This window comes from Salvelinus sp. IW2-2015, unplaced genomic scaffold, assembly GCF_002910315.2.
Source record: "Salvelinus sp. IW2-2015 unplaced genomic scaffold, ASM291031v2 Un_scaffold16481, whole genome shotgun sequence".
Lineage (NCBI taxonomy): Eukaryota > Metazoa > Chordata > Actinopteri > Salmoniformes > Salmonidae > Salvelinus > Salvelinus sp. IW2-2015.
Window position 1 is genome coordinate 42,994 of NW_019957607.1, and position 7,985 is coordinate 50,978.

The 7,985-nt window shown below is 43.4% G+C and overlaps 1 pseudogene; it reads left to right on the top strand.

Annotated features, from left to right (window-relative positions):
• The first annotated feature begins 1,712 nt into the window (after positions 1 to 1,712).
• Positions 1,713 to 6,795, top strand: LOC112080772 (keratin, type I cytoskeletal 13-like; annotated as a pseudogene).
• Positions 6,796 to 7,985: the final 1,190 nt, after the last annotated feature.

Genomic DNA, 7,985 nt, shown 5'->3' on the forward strand with positions numbered 1-7,985 from the left:
CCTGCCTGTACTTTTTGTACCCCCTGTGTATGACCTTCTGCCTGAACCTGGACCCAGCTACCTGCCTCCTCCTATGGTCCTTTACATTAAAAACTTTTGTTGGACCTGCAGACAACTACAGTGGATGGAAAATGCATAAAGTTGAGTGAAACTTAATATAATGGTACCTGAGTCTATGCATAAAATCACAAACACTATGAAGCAACAATGGACTGTTAAGTTTAAGGAAAAGGACAGGCGGTGATGACTGATTGCATCACYGCCTGGTATGGCAACTGCTCAGCATCTGACCRTAAGGCGCTACAGAGGGTAGTGCGTACAGCCCAGTACATCACTGGGGCCAAGCTTCCTGACATCCAGGACCTACAGTATATACCAGGCGGTGTCAGAGGAAGGCCCCAAAAATTGTCAAAGACTCCAGAAACCGAAGTCACAGACTGTTCTGTTGGCAAGCAACACCGGAGCGCAAAGTCTTGGACCAAAAGGCTCCTTAACAGCTTCTACCCCCAAGCCATGAGACTGCTGAACAATTAATCAAATGGCAACCCGGRCTATTTACATTGACCCCCCAACCCCCACTGCTTCCTGCACCTTTGTTTTTATACTGCTGCTACTTGCTGTTTATTATCTGTGCATAGTCACTTTACAAATTACCTCGACTAACCTGTGGTGGTGGTGGTTATGGTTTCGGCAGTGGAAGAGGTGGTGGTGGCTTTCAAGTACATGTGTGTTAAGCAATGGTGTTCAAATTCATAATGAAGACAGAGGACAGGTCAAGTTGTTACCATCAGGCAGTGGTCAGTCACGTCTTAATCCTTTAAACTCACCACTATGTGTTTCTCCACAGGAGCTGCTGGCCATGAGGATGCAGATGACTGGACAGATCAATTTGGACGCAGCACCACAGGAGGACCTGACCAGAGTCATGGCTGAGATCCGTGAGCAGTACGAGTCCTTAAGTGCCAAGAACCAGCGTGACCTGGAGTCCTGGTTCCAGACCAAGGTAGAACCTCTAGAACCCCTAAACTATGTTTATGGTGTAGATGTTCCTTTACTTCTAGTTGGTAACATTGTCACATTCTATCATGAGCTGAAATGTTGGTTTGTTTCTGTGATTGACCACTTTTTGTGTTTTACAGACAGAGACGTTGAACAAGGAGGTGGCGTCCAGCACAGAGGTTCTCCAGACCTCAAAGTCAGAGATTTCGGASATCCGTCGCACACTGCAGGGCCTGGAAATTGAACTGCAGTCACAGCTCAKYATGGTGAGCTGTAATTACAAACATCTGACCAAGGACCACAGTTTAGGGCACATTACGTACACAACTTTCTACAACTCTTCATGGATGCTACCTATGCTAATCATTGGTTTCCCTTCCTCACAGCCTTTCTCAGCTCTTCGAAATCGCGGCCACAGCTCCGGCCTCAGCTCCAGTCTCAGCTCCTCCAGCTCTGGCTTCAGCTCCTCTAGCTCCGGCCTCAGCTCCTCTAGCTCCGGCCTCAGCTCCGGCCTCAGCTCCTGCAGCGCTGGCCCAGCTCCTCCACCTCCACCACACGCATGGTGTGATCGTCACAGAGAAATGGTGGATGGCAAGGTGCAAGCAATGGGTTAACAACATTGAATTAAATATCGGCTGAGTACGTAAAATATTCCAGTCAGCACTAGCAAAAGCAGTCTTGTAGCTTAGTCTCCGATTCGGGGTCGTTTCTCTATGGAGCGTGTCACAGGTACTTCCTGTTTGACTTTGTAGACAGGAAGTAGGAGTATAGAGTCATGTCTGATTTGCCGACGTGGGGACGAGGAAGGGCCTTGTATGCTTGCTTGTGGATAGAGTAACAGTGGTCTAGGACGTTATCCCCCCTACTGGAGAAGGAGCGTGTTGATGGAAAGAACCAACCAGATACAGGTTTCTGTGATTATATTAATTATCAATACCAATCATTATAAACAACATACAAACAGAATTTTATTTTTGAGGTTGCAAAGGCTAATGGTGAGACAAGGAGTGTATAAAATAAAAGGGTTATTATGGACCACTGAACCTCTTCCCTCCCACCTCCCACAATCGTCTATCCCACGCCAGCACCAAGATGCCAGTTTCTGAGAGTTTGTAAAAGCCTGCAGAGTGCAGGTATTGGTCATGAGAGTACATTGCACACTGCATGTCATAGCACATGTTAATTCTATATCAGTGGCGTGCCGTGGGCCTGGGGCTGGGCCTTCAGTGAGGTACTACACAGTCCCACCCGAATTAATCCACTCTTATTACCATCATTATGATGCCATGGCTCTAGACACTATACATTTAGACAGAAACGCAGTATAACCAGGCGTTGCGTCACCTTGAAATTGACAAATTGACATTTTGGGTAAACAGTGTTTACCCAAAAACATGACACAACCAATGAGTCTTTTTCAATATTTCCCTTCACCTTTTCATTGTGCAGCTCCGTTGCCCTGCGCGCTGTTAGTAGATCCACTCCGGTGTCCCCAAAAGTTTTCAAAAGCACAATTGCTTGTAAGTGCCCAGCCGTACTTTGGTGTCTCGTTGCTGCCTTGGTTAGACAACTCAAGTGTGCAAAGCCAGTGTGGCTCCAAACACCAAATCGATCACTTGCAAATAATAGGCATTCCCAGCAGTACAGTTTGCAGTGCTTCTCGGAGCCTGTGAGCCATTGACACGCGCTCGTGTTGAAACTTTGAAAGTGGCTTTCCCGCCTGTGACAGGCTTTGTGGCGTCGGGCAACCTCTCCTTACAATGTCTAACTTTTCTGAAAAGTTCGTCTTGAGAATGGCGTTATAATTATATCCTCGACCAAATCGATATCTTCTCCTCCTTCCGCCATTGTGGGTTGAAAAAACAGCTTAGTAGAAGCAAATTAATTCGTTTATCAAATTCAGTTTCCTAGATCTGCCCATAGACCTGCCTCTCAATATTGGTAATCCAATCAAAAGACGTGCACGCACTACGCCTGCTAGCTGGCTCCTGTGTAACACTGGAGCCAGCTAGCAGGCGTACAATAGCCAACTCTAAAGCTGATTGTTGACACTAAATTTTAATTTCCATTCACTATAAGCTACAAGCGCCCGCACTGTTGATTGAAGGCCTGAGGGCAGATTTTAGACCCTGGCAACACATGATGGCTGAATATGATTGGATAAAGATCTAACATAAAGACCAGCCCTCCAAATCTAACCTGGGGCTGGAAGCAGTGCAACCAAGAGGAAAGCTATGAAATGAAGAGTATAACTCTTACTCTGGGGAATAATTTAATACATATTTGTGGGAAAATATATTTAAAAAAAATATATATATTCTGATGATGTTTAGGCCAGCAGAGAAGGCCTTGCAGGCCCTGACGGCCCACCACTTTTCTATATAGTTGAGAGATACACATATGCATGACACAAACCAGGAGAGTTTAGGAGATGTTATAGAGATAGAAAAGTTTGACTAATGCGACCTTAAACCTTTGTGACCAGAGGCAAAAACACTCCTCGCATAATTTTACTCCTCTGGGTTTGAGAGTAATGTGGGTATGAAAGAAAGTGGGGAATGGAGGGATAAGAGTGGGATATGGCTGTGCAATTTACTCTAGACTACATTTTATCATAATTATTATCATGAAATAGCATACCCAACATAGATGTCATGCTAAACGAAGTAGATTGCAGGAACTTAGCTTTAAAAAACAGAATGCCAGGCCACATTTCTGGTTCTAGTCCGCCCTTGCTTGCACCATGTACTTTTAATGCAAACTGCAATTCAGCTCATTTGGTTGTGCTATTAGATGAAGCACAGTGACAACACATTGAGTTGTACAAATACACAACATTTCTGTCATTGTTTTGCCATTTGAACCTTGTGCTAAACGTTTGAAGTGCAGATATAACACATTTAGGTGACAACTAAACAAAAAATCAGACAATGTTTTTGGATGGTTTAAAGCATAGTGATACACATTGGGAATTCAACAAACTTTTGTCTGTCTTTTTGAATGGGTGAATATAGGTTATAATCTCATTGATCATCATCTCAACCAAATATCACTCAATTGTCCATGTTCAATTGTAACATCTGCTTCCAACTCACACTCTCATGCACGTAGATCCCCTGAACGCAGCTCACTTCCCAGGCCATTCCAGCTCACACTCTAAACACATAGATCCCCTGCACGCATCTCACTCTCCAGATCCCAATCACCCTAATTATGATACCTATTCACACACCTGTATGTCATTATCACACACTATTTAGTTCAGTTCTTTGCACCAATCGTTGTGAAGTATTGTTTGTTTTTGACACACTTCTATTTGGAGCGCTGGTTTTCGCGTGATTGTTAATCCTATGTATGATAGTTTTTGCCTGCCTCACTGGATGCCTTTCCCTGTACATTAGCCTATCAGATTTCCTGTTATCTACCTATTTCCTGATCTCTCGGACTACATTACTAGCCTTTTCCCTGCCTGTACTTTTTGTACCCCCTGTGTATGACCTTCTGCCTGAACCTGGACCCAGCTACCTGCCTCCTCCTATGGTCCTTTACATTAAACACCTGCTGTGCCCTGCGCTTGAAACCAGCTCTCTGTCTCCCTCGTGTTCCTTACAGAAATGACATGGTGAGCCAGTGAGATGTCACTGCAACTTACGTGTTAATATGTCAGCTATGGTGACAATTTACCTACAAGGTTAAATGTAACTTTTTTGTTACATATTCTAGTTAGACCGTGTTGACTTAAAGGCAATAGCTGTATATAGTGCAACATCTCCACCAATGTCTCAATAATCCATTCTAATGCAAATCATTAACATGAAAACATAACTTCTGCAATGCTCATTGGCTTTAACCAAATGCAATCAACTTTCCCACATAGTGTCACGCCCTGACCTTAGTTCCTTGTTTATGTCTCTATTTTGGTTTGGTCAGGGCGTGAGTTGGGGTGGGCATTCTATGTTTTTGTAGTTCTATGTTTTTGGCCTGGTATGGTTCCCAATTAGAGGCAGCTGTCATTCGTTGTCTCTAATATAGAACCATACTTAGGTAGCCTGTTCCCACCTTTGTTGTGGGTAGTTGTTTTCTGTCTTTGTGTCTGCACCAGACAGAACGGTTTCGGTTTCGTTCGTCTTTTTGTTATTTAGTGTTCTGAGTTAAATAATTTAACATGGACACTTACCACGCTGCACCTTGGTCCTCACCTTCTTCCACAACGGACGTTACACATACAGAACATGGGACTCAAATGGCAACATCTGGAGCATGCTCTGGTCATATGGAAATATGCAAACAAGCAATAGCTTGTTCTTGCACGCTGCAGATGCCAAATTCCTTGCCAAGGTGTTAAGGGAAAAGATAGTCGTTCTATCATTAATCACATCTGCTGTGATTTCTCATGGGGTACGATGCCTGGAGAATGACTCATCCCATGGTGCTATAAAGTTGGAAAAGGAAGGAAAACGACTTTTGTTGGACCTGCAGACAACTACAGTGGATGGAAAATGCATAAAGTTGAGTGAAACTTAATATATGGTACCTGAGTCTATGCATAAAATCACAAACACTATGAAGCAACAATGGACTGTTAAGTTTAAGGAAAGGACAGGCGGTGATGACTGATTGCATCACCGCCTGGTATGGCACTGCTCAGCATCTGACCATAAGGCGCTACAGAGGGTAGTGCGTACAGCCCAGTACATCACTGGGGCCAAGCTTCCTGACATCCAGGACCTACAGTATATACCAGGCGGTGTCAGAGGAAGGCCCCAAAAATTGTCAAAGACTCCAGAAACCGAAGTCACAGACTGTTCTGTTGGCAAGCAACACCGGAGCGCAAAGTCTTGGACCAAAAGGCTCCTTAACAGCTTCTACCCCCAAGCCATGAGACTGCTGAACAATTAATCAAATGGCAACCCGGACTATTTACATTGACCCCCAACCCCCACTGCTTCCTGCACCTTTGTTTTTATACTGCTGCTACTTGCTGTTTATTATCTGTGCATAGTCACTTTACAAATTACCTCGACTAACCTGTGGTGGTGTGGGTTATGGTTTCGGCAGTGGAAGAGTGGGTGGTGGCTTTCAAGTACATGTGTGTTAAGCAATGGTGTTCAAATTCATAATGAAGACAGAGGACAGGTCAAGTTGTTACCATCGGCAGTGGTCAGTCACGTCTTAATCCTTTAAACTCACCACTATGTGTTTCTCCACAGGAGCTGCTGGCATGAGGATGCAGATGACTGGACAGATCAATTTGGACGCAGCACCACAGGAGGACCTGACCAGAGTCATGGCTGAGATCCGTGAGCAGTACGAGTCCTTAAGTGCCAAGAACCAGCGTGACCTGGAGTCCTGGTTCCAGACCAAGGTAGAACCTCTAGAACCCCTAAACTATGTTTATGGTGTAGATGTTCCTTTACTTCTAGTTGGTAACATTGTCACATTCTATCATGAGCTGAAATGTGGTTGTTTCTGTGATTGACCACTTTTTGTGTTTTACAGACAGAGACGTTGAACAAGGAGGTGGCGTCCAGCACAGAGGTTCTCCAGACCTCAAGTCAGAGATTTCGGAATCCGTCGCACACTGCAGGGCCTGGAAATTGAACCTGCAGTCACAGCTCAATGGTGAGCTGTAATTACAAACATCTGACCAAGGACCACAGTTTAGGGCACATTACGTACACAACTTTCTGCAACTTTATAAAACTCAACATTTGACTTTTCATCATTCTCTACATCCCCAGCTCCTCCACCTCCACCACACGCATGGTGGGTGGCAAGTGGCAAGCAACGGGTTAACAACATTGAAATATAATTCGTAGAATGGGTATAGGAAATGAGAGGCCAGCACATAGAATATTGCTGTTCCCAGTGCTTTATTCATGCTACCTAAAATACGTTTCAATTTATACAAAGGGAATATTCACCTGAAAAGACTATCTTCATTATCTGTGTTATTTGTTAAAACTTCTTACGGCTGAGATCCCGTTAACGGGATCGACTTGACAACAGCCAGTGAAAGTGCAGGGCGCCAAATTCAAACAACAGAAATCTCATGATTAAATTCCTCAAACAAAGAGTATTTTACACCATTTTAAAGAAACTTGTTAATCCCACCACAGTGTCCGATTTCAAAAAAGGCACACCATCTGATTATGTTAGGTCAGTACCTAGTCAAGAAAACACAGCCATTTTTCCAGCCAAAGAGAGGAGTTACAAAAAGCGAAATAGAGATTAAATTAATCACTAACCTTTGATGATCTTCATCAGATGACACTCATAGGACTTTATGTTACACAATACATGTATGTTTTGTTCGATAAAGTTCATATTTATATCCAAAAATCTTTACATTGGCGCGTTTTGCATTGGTGATTTTGCAGAGAGCCACATCAATTTACAGAAATACTCATAATAAACATTGATAAAAGATACAAGTGTTATACATGGAACTTTAAATAAACTTCTCCTTAATGCAACCGCTGTGTCAGATTTCAAAAAAAGCTTTACCGAAAAAGCACACCATGCAATCTGAGTACAGCGCGCAGACAACAAACAAGCCATACAGATACCCGCCATGTTGTGGAGTCAACAGAAGTCAGAAATAGCATTATAAATATTCACTTACTTTGATGATTTTCATCAGAATGCACTCCCAGGAATCCCAGTTCCACAATAAATGTTTGTTTTGTTCGATAAAGTCCATAATTTGTCCAAATACCTCCTTTTGTTTGCGTGTTTAGTTCAAAAATCCAAATTCATGACGCGCAGGCCAGACAAAGTCAAGAAATTCCATTACAGTTCGTAGAAACATGTCAAACGATGTATAGAATCAATCTTTAGGATGTTTTAACATAAATCTTCAAAAATATTTCAACCGGAGAATTTCTTTGTCTTTAGAAACAAAAAGGAACGCAGCAACCTCTCACGGGGGCGCGCCTGAGTGAGCTCATGGCACTCTACCAGACACCTGGTTGAAACAGCTCTCA